Below are 16,812 nucleotides of genomic sequence, written 5' to 3'. Positions count from 1 at the left end.
GTCACCGGATTAAAGTTAAAATGCACTTTTCACAAAATTTATAAACTATTCGACTTATTTCATAGCCCTCTTATTTTTAATATCATTCATATGTTTTTATTTTTTCATTGAAATTATAAATAATGTTTGTAACGTTTATAAAAAAGAACATGCTACAAATTGTTACACATATAAAAAGAGAAAAAAGATATTAGCAACTATATCACATGCAGAATTTTCGTGGCCAAGGCCAATTTAATCTGGCAACGTGTTAGATGACTTGGAAGCGCAGACCGATAGTTTCTAACCCATTTATTCCAGATGCAATGATCGTTCATATATTCAACCGAATTGCCTGAGTGAATCCTGAAGGAAAAAGCTAATTTCGCGAAAAGTAAAAAGCAACACAGATTTAATGGCAAGTGAAGAACATTTTCTAACTGAAGTATTATATTGAATCATTCGAGCAAATAAAATCAACCAAAGATAGCAACGTTTGAGATGAAAAAATTCTGATAAGTACTTGACGACAAAATGTGCGTCTGTCAACAGGTACAAGAATATCTAACGAGATATTTATCATGATAAACGGTCGACACTTTCGCTATCTGTAGGCTTAGTTTTAATTCCATTAGACGGCAACCCTACTTCTTGAGGAAAAGACGTCTCTCTCCCCCGAGAAGACGAAAAGGCGCGATGCTCTCGAGAGATTTAAGGTTCTTAGGTTTGCCGCGGGCTACACTCCAATGACTAACCCTTTGAGGATGCAATTACCCACGGAAGAGATCTTCGAAGTCCGACATCCTGGCAAACAACCAGAATCTTAATGAGCGGCTACTCTTTCGAAAGACGTCACTATTAACCCTCGCCTAACGATGAATGAGTCTCTCAAGTTAAATGTTTGTTAACAATATCAAATCATCTAAAAAATGTGTCTATAACAGTCGCACAAGCACGATCGCGTGCTTCAAGAACAAAAAATTTATCTAAATCGAGAATTATTGCTGAATGATTAACGGGAGACGAGGTAAGATATGAGTTTATTACGTCAAAAATTATATTTGTACGCTATAATAATTGTAAATAAATAGATATAGTTCTCTTGTTACTGTCAGTTAAGTAGCGATTATTACACTTTGGTAACATTCCAAAATAATTCTCAACTATTCATAACATGTGCATATATCACTTCGCTCTTCACCGCAATTTGGAATCCGTCTTTTCTCTTAGCGGCACAATACTCCAAGTATCATCGACTAGAAGCTCGATTGTCAGTGTACCCAGACAATATTTCATGCCTGTCTTCGACAAACGACGACGATAGTAATGCGAATGTGCAAGGGTGAGTCTCAGCTACCTGTGGCTTCGCCTAGTCTCATGCAAGAAATGGTGACAATGACGCGAATTAGCGTCGTCGCGTATACATACGTCGTATCGTCTGTGTCATCAGCGTTTGATGGCGCGGAAGGCGCGGCGAGGCTGCCGCCGTAGGGGTGGCCGCTTTGTGCCATCAGGGTGATTATATTGCTGTTCGGCGAGAAACATCAAGCCACATGAGCGAGGAGAAGGGTGGCTACGACCGTAACACGCGCCGACGATATATACCCGTCGCCGTGTATCGCAGCCAGTTGTCGTCCCGAGCACGAGCAGGATATACGGAGCTTTTGTTAGTTAGGAGTTACGAAGGAGGAAATGGATGAGAGAGGCGATGAGGAAGGCAACTCCTAATGCTATGCGTAGCAAACGATGCATAATATGCACGATCGAGAATTATAAGGCGTGAAATTGATACAACGGATCTAGTGGTTCTTGATAGTAATTACATTGCAATCAAGTAATTTATATGAAAAAAGTAGTGCGGGTCAATCAAGTAATGTCTCTAAAGCGCGACTTCAATATTTTTTTAAATAAAGATATTTTTTCTCCGCTTGATAAATACATCTTATAAAAGCAAAATACAATAATTGTATGTATTTACCTATATTTTGTATTAATTTTCTCAATACACCAAACAGTGAACAACTTGTTTATTCTTCTACTACTCAATCTCGAGATTGTCGTTTAAAAGATCAATTATTTCTAACACGATAACAATACAGTGGCGGAAGATGTTTTCTTTTCGAGACACGCTGTATCCCACGACTAAAAGTAGCATAAAAATGAATTCAAATTCTCTCAAAATAAAGCTGTCGCATTTCAAGATTATGTTCTCTGGGAAAGCGCTTGGTACGTTGCTCGGCTTAATCCGAGATCTTACTGGCACTTCGACTTCCCCCAAGAAGGAGACGCCTTCTCGCAGATCCCCTTCTTTCGTCCTCTCTCACCCTCTCTTTCTCCGTCTGCCTCTTCTTCTCTCACTCTTTCTCTTTCTCTTTTAACCGCTCCGCTCCTCTCGTTTCCTTTATCAAGACGCGAGAGAAACGTTTCGCGGTAACGCCGGCGTGACGGCGGCGGGCGCTGCGGGCTGTATTTTTTTTACGATATTATTTATGATATTAATTTCGCCCTGGTAACGTCGGCCCCGTCGGGAGTTGTAAAGCGGGCCGAGACGCTCTCCTCTTTTCCTGCGATATCATTGTCTCGAACAGGCAACGGCGCGGCGTACCCCGGCGTACGACGACGACAACGCGAACTACGACGGTGAGGGGTAGTGAGGGTTGGAAAGAAAGGGGTGCCGGTGAGGCGACGTGAATAGTGGCCCTCTTCTATGAAGTGCGGGAGGAAGAGCAGCCGCACCCGGTGTTTTTGGTGAAAGGAAGAACTTCTCTCTTCCCTCGCTTCCTCTCCCTTTCTCTCTCTTCTTCTCTGTCTCTCTCTTTCTTGCTTTCTCTTTCTTCCTCTCAGATTGCCTGCGAAGAGAGATGGAGAAATCTCGGCACCCGACCACCACTGCGGGTGTCGTCTACGGAAAATCTCACGACGCCCAAAGAGAATTGCTGCAGGAAGACACGCCGGGTGTCAGCGAAAATTCTTCTCCTCAACTATTGTCCAGAAGAAAGGATTCTCATGAAAACTTGCAAATTTCGACCAATCTGTATTGCTGTTTCATTACACCTGTCGTATATCACAAACAGTAATTCAACAAACAAGTTCAACTTGAGATGTAATCTTGTCGTTATCGTACGGACAACGTCTCTTTTATTCAACGCTTTCAACTCTAAACTCACACAGCAATATTTCTATTTTGTTTTTTATCACATTTGATTGACCAGAAGCATTTAAAAAAATTTAGCCTACGTGTTGTGCAAAGGTCGAATTCGCGCTGTGACAGACATCGCCTGCAAAAACGGGGTTGGCCGCCCGCGGCGTCAGCGACGCAAGTAAATCTAAGTCCCACGGATAAGTAAAATTTAAAACCGTTCCCTCTCGTCCTCAAATTACTTTCCGGAGGCGAAGGGGGCAGGAGGTTGGAGAGAAGGAGAAGCGGGACCGGATGATAGCTCGCGAGATAAAAGCAAGCACCGGGAGCTTCGGTTGCCACCGAAAGCTCAAGGCCGCATTAATCTCGGTAATTACGTCACCTCTGTTTATCCCCCGCGGTGTGCTTCCGCTTGTTCTCTCTTGCACCTCCTCCCCGTCTTCATCTGTCTCGTTCTCCTGTGTCGGATCCTGCGGTCGGACTCACGCCGAGGTCAAAAGCTGTACCGAAGGGGACCGTTGGGCTTTTTATCCAACGCGTAATCAAGCAATGATTTCAAGGCGATGATGCGGACACCGTTGAAATCAAAGAGCGACGACTCGAATTAAAATAAATAAGGAAGTATAATAACATTCGATACAGCAGTTTTGCAACTTCAAATTTTTCTATTCAATCTTCTTTACGCAGAATATAATAAGAAACCAGCTTGAGTTTAATTTCCAATTTCTTTCACAATATTAGATGACATTTGGAAAATAGGATTACAACAATAAAGAAATACTATATGCAAAATTTTGCTAATAAGAATATATATCATTAGAATTATGCAGATTTATAAATAAAAGAAAATATCCCTTAAGCACAAATGTTCTACAAATATTTTTAAATTGGATGGTCGTTCTTTTCTTTCTGATGGGTACCGTGGAGTTATAAGAATCTCGTAAATCTCATGATCAGATTTTATTCGTGTCTAATACGAAGGCGGCGTGGCGGAAGGAGCCCTTTACTGAACGATGTTGCCGAAAGCCTGCTTTTCCCAAGAGGAGGGAAAGAGGTTACGAGGAAGGCAGCGTTATGGTACACCGCAAAACCAACAAACGATATGCGCCAAGAGACTATGGCGGTCCGACATATAGCAAGCCATGTAAATCTGCCTAAAACCATATATCGTCAAGTTTCATCAAAATAGCCTGCGTGATTCGACTATTTCTGTAAAAGGCGTAAATAAAAGCTATAGCTATTTATTATTCGGCATCAATTTTTTGCTCAATTTAATATTTAGTCATGTGTTTGTAGTAATATCTTAATTAAAGATACAGTTCGTTGGAAAAAGTTTTAATAAAGATAGGCATTTACCATCAGTGTTTATATTTCAGTATTGTTCCAAATCTGATATCATTAATAAATATTAATAAACAATTCCATATACTTATAAATGCACTCTTTTATAAGGAGTACTAATAAATATATACGGATCTTTCTATACTATGGATGTGCCTGCGTAGAAAATTCAAGGCATTCGAAGGTGATAACTTCGTAAAGTATCCGAAATATTGCGAACAACTTAGCAAGGCTAATGTTGCAAATACAAGCGCGCGTTATGCTCACCTAGACGGCACAAATGTGGGAGGGTGTGTTTCGAAGCGAATCACCCCTAATTCGGCAATAGCATAGCTTAACCACAAAGCCAGCTAATACAGCGATTAGGCGTTGTGTACAAGCCAACGAGGACTGCTCGAGGCGATGCCTCAACCTGCGTGGAATCATTGCACGTATCGCTTACAGTGGCAAACGTATCGCTTACAATCCAAATATTGACTCATCTAACAAGTTCGATTAATACGGATGCATTCCAGTTTTGAACGTTGCTGATGTAAAGGATATCATTTTTCAGCATTCACTTGGATGATAGTTATAAGCGATCGCAGGATCACGACGGAAAAATGAATGAGCACTTTTATTTCCCGATTTTCCTAAAATACGCTATCAGAGCATTGTTCTGTATCTCGGTAACCTTAAAGGTTTGTCCACCGGGCCAACGGTCAGCCATTGCGGTCAACTACACAGCTTGTCCGACTCGCCTTCGTGCTTCGGGTCCTTTGGTGATTAACGAGAGGTCAAACCTACTGCCGGCCAAAGCACGCGCAAATAGTCTCTCTCTCGTGAAATTGGGTTCTAAAGCTAGTCCTGATTGAGGCGTCCACCAATGCGGCCTTGACGAGGTTTCTCCAGCTGTGTCCTGCGTCAGGATATTCCCGGGCGAGCGGAGCGGAAACACCGAGAGTGTGAACGACGATCGCGAGAAGAAGGTGGAGGAGAGAAATTTACCTGAGTCCCTTATTTGAATTACGCACGAGCAGTTTCAAAAATTCGGTCCTTTTAGACCAAATCGTGCATAGAAATATAATACAATGCATTACACATCCGCGAATTATAAAGAAAGACCCAGCATTATTATGAAAAGAAAGTGAGAATCGAGGCTTCGTTAGCGGGGAAGCCGCAGAATAGCGCGGTTTATTAGTCAATATAGAATACTTAGTGTCATATCCCATCGGGCAGAATGTCAGCGTGAGGAAAGAGGTTCGTGCGAAGCTGTCACTTTATCGGATTAGCCAGTCGCGGTAAAAGCGTCTTGGAAAAGCGCCCTCCAATTCGTTAATTTACCCAGCCTCGCTCGTTTCCTTCGCGGCGATATTAATCGAGCCGGACGTTCTGGTAGATATCTCAATCTCCGGGAACATGGCGCCGCCAGAACAGTTCGTCATAGACGAGAGACGCTCGTCATATCGGATGAAAACGTGTATTTCCGCTCACAATCATAATTTGTGTTGAAATATTAATTATTTGTGTGAGATACGAAAATCTTCAATAAATATTAATAGAAATATTTAACTCGCTAAACTGAAACTTTTGGTTATCATCTGCATGTCCAAATATTAATTACCAAAAACATTATCAAAATATCAATAAAAAATTATTAATAAGTTATAATTAAAAATTTTTAATTTGACTTTATTGATTAGATTTTCCTTCGATATTGGCAAATACAAGGAATACACATTATTATAAAATGTTTAATTTATAAAAAAAAAACAAATATTATTTTAATCTTTTTGTCATTACGTAGTTTAGTATACTATTGAATTTTTAATCTTGATTTGTATTAGATATCAAATCTTTTTTTAGAAGATAAAAAAGAAACGTTTAACACGTTATCTTTTTCTACTAATCATTGAAATGTCCCAGAATGTCGCGAGCACAAACAATATCCTACAAAAAATTCAGCTCGCCGTCATCGAGTCGCGGATATTTTTTTAACGGCATCAGCACCGACCAAACTTTTTCGAGGGTTGCGGCCGTGGGGAAGTTGTATTGTTTATTCAAAAACGTATCAGCGTCGGCGACTACGGCGGCGACGACGACAACCACGACGAACGACCGCATCGGCAAAGAGGCGGACGAGAGCGAGAGGGCCGCGTGAATGGCGCTTCCGGTAGAACGAGGTCCGCAGGGCTCCGCAGACTCTCGCTTCCGGTCAGGCGTCCGCCGTCCTTGCTATCCCATCGAAAACGCGGGTCCGGATCTCCCTACGTTCGTTCCCCCGTTTCCCCTTCTCTTCACATCCCTCCGCACCCCCTTTCTACCCGACGAGAAGTTCGCTCATCGGACCCACCGGCGTTCGTTAATTAAGATATCGATTCTTATTGTCCGCCAGCCGCCGAGTCGAGCGGACGTCCTGGCCGGCGCCTGATTTCACGCCCGCGTTAGGGGTTGCTCGTGTGCGCGCCCGTTGTCGGTCACCCGCGACGAGGCAACCCCTCTATTCGTGCGCTTTTGTCGTTTTCGAAGCGTGGTAGATTCGCGATTCCGTAACATACCGTATCGATTAATTGTTCGACGTTGCGGATTCGCCTTCGCTTCCTTATCAGCGTCAATGGAAATGCATCACAAATATTCGCGTGTAACACAACGTTCGTCGACTTTTTACTTTCAAAAATTATCGACGGATTATCGTCAAATGTACTGTGCTACATATATCAAAGGATATTAGATGAATTAATTATAAACTCTTTATGAAGCTTCGCTTCGCATATAATACATAACAATAAAACAATTTGCAACAATTCTGAAAAAAGTATCGACAATATCTTTTTATTAGCAATAACTGATTTTAGTTTAGCAATTGAAGTCGATGCTTCAAAATGGCAATACGCGATTGCTTTTATTTATTTTTATCCATTTTATCTATTCTTATAATATTACTTTGTCAATATTATATTTATTTTTTTATTTAGAAGAGATAACAGCAATAGCACAATTCATGAATTAAAGATTCCCTCATAAATATCACATCAAATCTTCTCAAAAAGAATGATCGAGATTGTCACTAATAAATATCTCATAATAAATGTAAGACGACGTATAAAAACAAAGGGAATGGAATCACAGCAAAAAGAATATAATCACAAATAATTATAAGAATTAATCTTCCTACAAAATCTACCACTTGTGGAGCTTGTTGCCCTTTTGACACCCGCTTCAAATGCGCCCGAATAACGCAACGAAATTTTGCTACAAAAATCGAAGTAGAAATCTAACTTTAATTTTGATTTTCAATAACGAATTCCTTGTAAACATTTTGATAAATTACGACTTCGAGCTAAGCTATTTTAAAGCAACGCATTTTAACAGTGAGCAGTAAAACAGTAAAATATAAAGAACTTATCAAATTATTATTTTTTAAAACAAAGTTTTTGTGATGTTGTCTGTTGTATTATAACGTGATTATTTCTTAACGCATTAAACACTTGTCACGATAATTCAATCGAAATAAGCTACGTTATTCGATCACGCTTTAGCATTACGCTCGATAGACTTTATGACGATTTTCGATATCTACTATCAATTTCGTCGTCCTTCGTTTCTTCCACTCGTCGACGACGGCAACTCGACGTGCTACGTGCGCACATATGTAGAATGTCGAAGCTACAGGTGTCAGCAAGAGCAGTATTTTTCAGCGAGGCCCATGGTGAGGGTGATAGAGCAAGAGAGAAAAGGGTAAAGAGCGCGCTAAGAGGTGCGAGCGAAAGAGAGAGAGAGAGAAATGGAGAGAATGAGAGTGCCATCGAGGTGGGAGGGAAACGAGAGAGGGACGTTTCACCGCGGCAGGGAAACGGCGGAGTACCGGCACGCACGTTGAATCTGCTAAACGCTCTCGCTCGTGCGTGAAATGCCTCGATATCACTGTTTTATTTCGGCCCGTTCGTTCGTCGCCGTTCTCTCCCGCTTTTCCGCAATTCCGTCCTTTTTACTCCCGACCGACCGAGCCGACCGGCCGGCGTGTGCAACCCTTTCTCTCTCGCCGTGCCCGTTCGTGCAGATTTGATGACCCTCCCGCTACGATTTGACGATGATTCAATTGTCCACGGCCAACTGAAATGAAGCACCTACAAGTCGAGCTTTTTCACGGCTGGCCTTTCATTTTCAGTATTGGTCGGCGCGTTTCCGACGCTCGAAACGACCGGACTATTGGTTTAATCCTAGCAGAGGTATGAGGAATACAAACTAACTTTTCTGTCTGATTGTAATATTATTAAAGCATCTACGTTTTGTTAAACGTATATTTTTGATTACAATAGAAATAGAATACATAATAACTATGATAGATTGTATTATTTTCATAGATTGATCAAGAAATTGTGAAATAAATTATATACATAGAAAGAAAAAAGGAAAAAAAATTCAAATAAAAAATATAATTATTATAAATAAATCTAAAGTTTTTGGAGTGTGTGAAAATCAACACTTCACCATATGCATAATTAATCCAATTAGTATATAACATATTATTTTCGACGTCTCATTAATAAATTCGAAAATTATTTAAAAAATTTGTTACTGGTTTCCAAAACGCGATATCGCCATAAAATCGCGCTCGATAAGTCGATAAATCGCGGAGTGGCCCGTTCGACCAATTTAATTAATAATTATCGACTCGAAGAGGAACGCCCGGCACAATGGCGATACTTCCTTGGCGTAATCCTCCGAAGATTAACGAGCCCGTACCAGAAGGGACCGCTCTCCACCGCCTCTCCCGCCGCTCCCGACCCGCCTCGCTCCCTTCTGTGTGCTATATCGTCTTCTCTTACAGCCGCAAGACGCCATGGCGCGCCTTGCGGTGGTTGCGGCAAGAACCCTCGCCGTACCCGCATTAACGCAATTATGAATTTGTCGCGTTGGGATCTGACAATACAAGATGTCGCAGCCATTCTCCCGCCGCACCTTCCCACCCAGCCGGAGACCCTTAGCCCGGCTTTCCTCGTTTACACTAAAACCGATTTTGCGGACTATATGGATTGAGACGACGTGACATAAATGCAATTTGCTAGGCCACGTGGACAACCGTGTGCGACAGCATGGAGAACGCCAGTTATTATCGCGATATATGCGTTAATAGATCATCGTGATGGATCAACCGCAGATCATTCCGAAAATAAATTAAGATAGCTATGGCATTTTGATCAATCAAAGACAATTTTAGAACGTTATAGCTCTGGCGATTAATCAACATCGTACTGCCATTTGGAGCTGGAACAACAAGCGTGTCATGTGACACCGATAGCACATGCGAACATGCGACATTCGTTGCTGTCCTAATTTCAAACCACGAAATAACATTAGGAGCTGCAACTCCCAGCTGCGTGAGTCTTACTCGCCATTTATCGCGCGCTGAATGTCCAAGAAATATTCTCAGAGCACTTTGCCCCGTCGTCTCTTCCTCGCGAATCAATATCCAATGTATTTCGTGCACCCGCCTTGTTAGCCGTGCCGCTCGTTTTGCGGCGCGGGAAGCGAGTGTAGTTTCGGCGGCCCTAAGTTAGTTTCGAACGGTCCCGTAGCAATAGCAGTAGCAAGCTGCTCTCTCTCTCTCTCTCTCTCTCTCTCTCTCTCTCTCTCTCTCTCCTCTCTCCTTTCTCCTCTCTCTTTCACTCTCTCCGGTATCGTGCGGTAAAGTGCGACAGACGGGACGAGAGGATCGTTGCGGCTCGCCGCAGGCGACTGCTGCGACCTGCCCTCCTCAGCGACAAATTCCTCCTCTCGGCTCGACCGCTTCGCCCTCCCTCCCTCCCGGGTTCTCCTCACTCTTGCGCGCCTCGTCGCTCCACCGTCGGAGAACCGCGTCTCTCGACTTCTCCGCTTATCCTCGTGAACTTGTACAACGCGCAAGAAAATCAATCGGCATGGCCCAGCAAGGCGCGAGGATTCCGACGGCCTTTCTCCCAGCCCCGGATTCGAGAAAGGGCCACGAGAGCACCGGCAAGGGTGATTCTAAACATCAAGGAGGTAGAGAGACTGCCTAGTCAGCCCTTAATATCGTGAGAGCCGGATCTGCGCAAACAAGCCACCGTAACCTCCGGTTAAGCGCCAACCAGCCATCCGGTCAGACCAGTGTCGGTCCAACCGCTGCTGGCCCTATTATCGCTAACTAATAAAGGGCCTAATTGAAACGTCGGGCTTTTGTTTCCCGCACTCGAGCGCCGCTCGTCTTTCCGAAAGCGCCGGAGCCGGCCGTTTGACCGGCTCTTGAGGCTCCAATGCAGATCGGAATTCAGTAGCTAAGTGGATTTGCGAAGATCGATATCGGCAATGCTTTAACCGAAAAGCTAAACTTGTGATTTCATCTTTCATATGCGCACATATATATTTATATCTATATTTAACTTCAATTTTCGTTTAAAACTACAAATACTTTTAAGTAAATCCAGTCTTGTTTATTTAGGATTGTTAAATTATGTGACTCAAATATTCTTAAATATAATATAAACAAACAAAAATAATTACTCGTAATTGTAGTCGAAATATTATCTACGTAAAAACTTAGAAGTTCTAGATAAATCATAGCTCTTTCCTAATGCGATTGGAAAGGGAAACGCGTCGATGATAATTCAGCCATAACGCATAGACAGAAAGTGATCGAGATCGCTTATAATCGCGACCCGTATATAGACGGCGGCGCACTCGTCCACAACTATTTTCTACGAAGGGGAAAGAAGAAAGTTTGATCGCCGTAAGTGCCATTATCATGAGAGATTACTTTCGACGCGATTTTTGCTCCGGTCGAGAGCTCTGATACCATCGTCGTGATGTTACGCTCTTAAATTCCACGCGCGTCTTGCCCGCTGGAAGCAGGACGTTATTCTTAGGAAGCACAATCATATCAATTTCCCGAGTCATTAAATTATTTATGCCTTTCTCTGTCGAGGGACTATATGTGGCGAAAGTCCCGTAAGTACTTTCGAACATCGTTCTTATTGTCACAATCGAGCCCATGAAAATCATAAGATATAAAAAGTAGCAAAATGATCATTTATTGATAAACGGCAGATAACTCTAATACCAAGCGTTTCAAAACTTTCCTTTTGCTGGAAGATATTGAATATTACATATCGCACAAAAAAAGATTTTTTCGATGTAAATATTTAGTTCGTGAACTATTAAAGAGAATTAAATAATTTTTTAACAAAATAAGTTTTAAGATATTTATAATTCTTTATTTTCCTAGTAGAATCAAACTAATTTAATTTGAGCAAAAATTAATGCAAATATTAAGCTATTTTTAAATAATTCAATTTAAAATTATAAACTTACAATAGAAAGTAAATATTATATCACATGTACATAAACTAAAGTTCTTATCATAGCTTCACGCTTGGTTAACATTTCCTCGGTGCATCGGAATGTATCGTCTCACGAGAAAGGAAAATAGGTCGTTCGGATATTAAGCAATGAAACTGCACGTGCACCGAAAGTTTCGCAAGAGCAATGAAAAAACGGCTAGGACCATTCTGCCACAGGCCGAATGATATTGCGCGATAAATCATTCTTCATTTGGTCGCAAAAATATGAGAAGAGAAGAGAAAGAGAGAGTGAGGGAGGGAGGAAGAATAGCTCGCGTGCTGCAAAAATAGTAATGTAAAAACTTACCTTGCTGGCGTGCGGTTGGACTGACTGTTCGTGCGAGAGACTGCTGCAAATCGGCCGAGAAGGCAGCCTGCCGTGTTTTGCTCAGATATAACTGCAAAAGGAAACGAATTATGTGAAATTATTCCTCCCACGTCAATCCTAATTTATAAGCGAAGCATTTCTTTAATTGCTTGTACTATATTAAGAACGAGTTTTGTAATGCGGAAAGACAGATGTGTCGTGACTAAAGTCGAGCCTAAGTGCGCTATTTTGAATTATAAAACGAGCGAATAATTCACTTGTAAGCAGCAAATGACAACGTTCGAATCCATTATTTTGATCGCTATTATTAGGAGTACGGACATTGTAAGTGAAGTGTCATTCTGTGAAATTAATACGATTTCTTGAGAGAAAACGTATAAATTTAGCATAATATCCAATTCAACACGCAATGATAAAATATCAATCACATTGCGTACAAATAACTGGGACACATATTGTTTTCTATTTATGCATATATCTTAATTTTAATTGTATATATACTTATATAATTTATTTGTAGTCATCACCAAGTAATATATGTTATATTTATAAAAAATTGTATTTTTTACGCTTGTAATGTATACATTGTATCGTAATTAATGAAGTAAGACTGCCGTCTTAAGATTCAATTAATCAACAATCGTAATTGCAACTATCGAGAAGAGACACGACGCGTCCTCGCAATTGTCCGAAGCTCGTTTCGGAGAGGACTGGAGTCGCGGCTCGTATCGGAGAGATTTGGCATCCCGATCACGTGCTGAGGCCAAGACATCCCCTTTAATATTAGGACCAAATCGGACTGACTCGCTTCGGTATAAAATAAAGGGCTGACATGCGAGCACAGCGGGAGAGCCGAGCCAAGCTGAGGGAGAAACCGAAGCAGGATGGGAGCTCCGTGAGAGTAACGGAGAGAGGCGTGGAAGACAGGCGAGGGAAGGGTGGCTTCACCACCGCGGTGAGGGATGACTGAGCGAGTCGGTTAAACGGGCGTCTTCTTTCATAAATTTGGAGGGCGCCCCCGGATAAAGGTTTAGAATAAATCGTTCGGCCTGTTATCCACTCCGACGTCGGCGGATAACGCCAGACGAGAGCGACCCCGGATGGCTCAACAATCCCTCCTCAACCTTCCCGCATGATCACACGTTGTACCGCTTTGAGACGCGTATTTTGCACGTTTTCCATTTACCGTGAAAAATTTTAAGTTTCAATCAATATAATACTTTTTACTTTGTGCCAAAACAAAAAATATTCAATGTAAAAAATTCGATGAAAAGATTTATGGAAGATTCACGGAAGAAATCGCGTATCTTCTTGTAGTTACATACACTGTAATAAATTTAACAAGAAAATTGAATCTCTTAACAAAAATATATCTTTTGATATTTGTATCACATTTTACAAAATTATTATAAAAGAAAATTTCCTTCATTTGATAAAGGAAAAACTAAGAAATAATATAGCAAAAATGTGTACGCGTATATTGTGTACGATAACTTACTACACGCAAGGCTGACTCTAAAATGGCGAGCGTAATATGAAAGTTCAGGCGGGGGTGGCTAGAATGCTCATAAATACATCCTCGAAGATCGCACAAATCGCTCGTTCAAGGCCAATCCCCTTCGACATTCCCTGCAAGAGATACGGGAGGGAACCCTTCTTCGACCCGCGTAGAAATACGCACGGTGATACGGCGAGTATACGCGAGTTACATGCACGCACGCGTGTAACGTACACGAACGCGAGGTCCAAATGTATCATAGTGCAAAAGAAGGAAAATGATGGAAAAGGAGAGATAGAGAGAAGGGGGTAGGAACAAGCAAGAGCATACGAAGGAAGAGAGAGAGAGACGAAGAGGCCAAACCAGGCAGAAAGCCAGTCCAATTTCTCAAACCTGTCCAATCTGTGTCGTATGCAAAATCAATCACGCTCTACCCTGCCACACCGTCCTCCCCGGGAGCCCTGGGGGCCCCACAATTTTCAAATCCACCCGTAGCCGCGCGGTAATCCAACTCTTGAAGCAAAACTTCTCGCCGACCTAAGACAGAGTCCTGCTATCGAAGCATCTTTTTCGATCTATTCCGTCTTTCTGACGACCCGATGTATACATACACACGCCCGATATATAAGTGTGTAAATGTTTCAAATGTAGATTTATGAATACATTCGTTTTATTATACTGGCCAACATTGAGTTGACAAATAAATATTATGCAAGGAACTGTCCTTCTTAAATTTTAAGAAATATAATTTTTTCAACGTTTAATATTCAGAAAACTATCAAGACAAGACAATTACAGAACAATAATTAATGGTAACATCATTTTATAAACAATAAGTTTTAAATCATAATATTTTATAACAAAGATAAATACATAAGGTATAACAGCGACGTAAATTTTTTAAAATTATAATACGTATATTATTATGAAGACCATACTATCTCTCTCTCTCTCTCTCTCTCTCTCTCTCTCTCTCTCTTTCTTTCTCTCCAACAAAATGTATATCGACGAAAGAATAATACCCTTTGAAGCTGTATTGAGATGCACCCGTAATTCTGATCAACGTTATAAAGTTTATATTGAGCCTTTGAATCACGGTAATAATATCGTCGAGTGTGCTCAAAAGGCGAGTCGCGACGCGGAGGAAGACATTTTAAAAAGTAAAATTCAGAAAGTCATTAGGAACTATCGGCGTATCGGACGTTTGTTTCGCCGTCCCGTCCATTGATATGCATTACCTTCGATCGACAGCCGCGATCATTAAAGGGATCTAAGGGCGCTCTGTAAGGGTTTCAAGGCCGGGTGACCGCCTCGAAAAAGTAATTTGTCCTTTGGGGTACGAACTTCAAAGTGCACGCGGGACGAATGTCCCGCGTGCGGGTATGCTACAACAAGCGGCGTTCTACTTGCGCCCCTTTCTACTTGGCGCCACTGATCAGACTTGCTGATTTTTGCCGTCGCAACGTCGGCGTGGACCTTGTCCACCGGCGCCCGTCAAGGGCCCCGGCTGTCGGAGCTCTCAGCCCCCGAGAAGACGGAGAGAAGCGGGAGCGCGCCACACGAGGGGTGCGAAGAGTTTAGCATACGCATTTTGTACATTGAAATCCCGACACGTTCGTCCAACTTTAAATTGAAACTCGCCCGACACCCGCATCGTCTCTCGTCGATACTCGTCGCCGTCGCCGTTGCCGTTGCCGTCATCATCGTCATCGTCTGACTGTCTCGCGGGATGTCGTCGTGTTGACATTAAGAGATTACAGTCAAAAACGGGAAAATTTTTTAATGCTTGTATGGAAGACCAAAATAAATCTAATTATGTCGAAAAATAAATTTAATCTTAGATATTAATTTTCCTATATATGTTATGGATTTGTAAAAAAAACGTCATCTTTTCGCCATCTTTCATTTATTTTTTTATTAAAATAAATCACAATTTTTGATAAAATAAGTTCGAAATATTAAAGAATATTGAAAGGTTTTTTTAACATTTGGAAAAATAGAGTTATCTCGATTCAAGATTTTACTTTTATATATCATTAGAAAATATTAATTAAAAAACAAACTTATGTACGAGAAAATAATAATAAAGAAAATAAAATAAAAAAGGATTTTAAAAAATATATATATAGTTACAAGATTGAGGATAAGTAAAACAAAACAAAAACAATGCTTAATGATTGATTCTATTGACTAAGATAATATTTCCTCAAAATAATTATGGTCTTTATTTATGCACGATAAAGACGCGGAAATTATTATCGTTACGACAAGAATATGATGCACTGCTATTCGCACGACGCAGAGTTTAAATGACGCCGTATATTACGATTTCCCAGGCTGATACGACACAATGGATGCCAATGTAATAGTACAAAATAATCAACTTCGCCTCAGCGAGTTTCCAAATCTTGTCGCGTGACATTACGCGTAGGGATGATAGTGAGAGATCGGGCATTTTTAATTAAATAATACTAATCACAGAAGGGGCAACCCTCCTGCGCGCAGGCAAATCTCATCTCGTTCTGCTCCTGGACCATCCCCTCCTCACGAAGCCTCTATCTTTTACTCCGTCCCGCCAAGCTTCTTCTCTTCCTTGGACCCGCGAATCGTCTCTCTTTTAGACTTCGAATTGTAATTAACATTTGGTTCTCCCATTAGTGTAATTAAAGTGCCATTCCATAATCTAGGAGGCCGAGAGAAGAGAAGAGGGGCACCTTATCTTTCAGACTTCAGCCCCGTCTGCGGGGGTCGTTTTAACCCCCGCTGGGCGCCTCCAGCCCCTTTCCGGGTCTACGCCAACCGTCGGTTGCCCGTAGCTTCCTTCGGTGATAACTCCTTTCCGCGAGAGAACTCCCCCCGTCGTCGGTGGGAGAGAAAGAAAATCGCGACGGGGAAAAGAAAAACGGTGATTAAAACGTTTGGAAATCCGATATCGTATCTCCGCGTGCCGAGTCGTCTATTCGAGATCGCGCGTACGCAAACCGATTTCGCGATTTCCGTTTCCTTAAAGGAGAAAACTTAACATTATCAGAAATTTAAAGTAGATATTTACGTCGATCTATATAAAATATTCGGTACATATACTATATAAGTATCCTTCGCGTGTCTATTAATATTTTTAGAAAACCTATGATTTATTGTCGCTGAACTATTTAACATATTTGTCTAAATATTTAATAGTTTCCATAGC

At 41.5% G+C, this 16,812-nt stretch overlaps 1 protein-coding gene across 7 annotated transcripts in view; it reads right to left on the bottom strand.

The window, feature by feature from the left end:
- LOC112457463 (AF4/FMR2 family member 4-like) overlaps positions 1-16,812 on the bottom strand; it is a 155,297-nt gene that overhangs the window by 105,684 nt on the left and 32,801 nt on the right. For all 7 annotated transcript variants that reach the window (XM_025020540.1, XM_025020543.1, XM_025020548.1 and 4 more), the window contains exon 2: positions 12,104-12,194. The gene's annotated coding sequence lies outside the window, so the exon portion shown is untranslated. The remainder of the gene's footprint in view (positions 1-12,103; positions 12,195-16,812) is intronic.

Source organism: Temnothorax curvispinosus, unplaced genomic scaffold, assembly GCF_003070985.1.
Source record: "Temnothorax curvispinosus isolate PA1 unplaced genomic scaffold, ASM307098v1 QBEX01007781.1, whole genome shotgun sequence".
In the NCBI taxonomy this organism is placed as follows: Eukaryota; Metazoa; Arthropoda; class Insecta; order Hymenoptera; family Formicidae; genus Temnothorax; species Temnothorax curvispinosus.
Note: the sequence above shows the minus strand (reverse complement) of the source record. Positions and strands in the feature narration are given on the sequence as shown.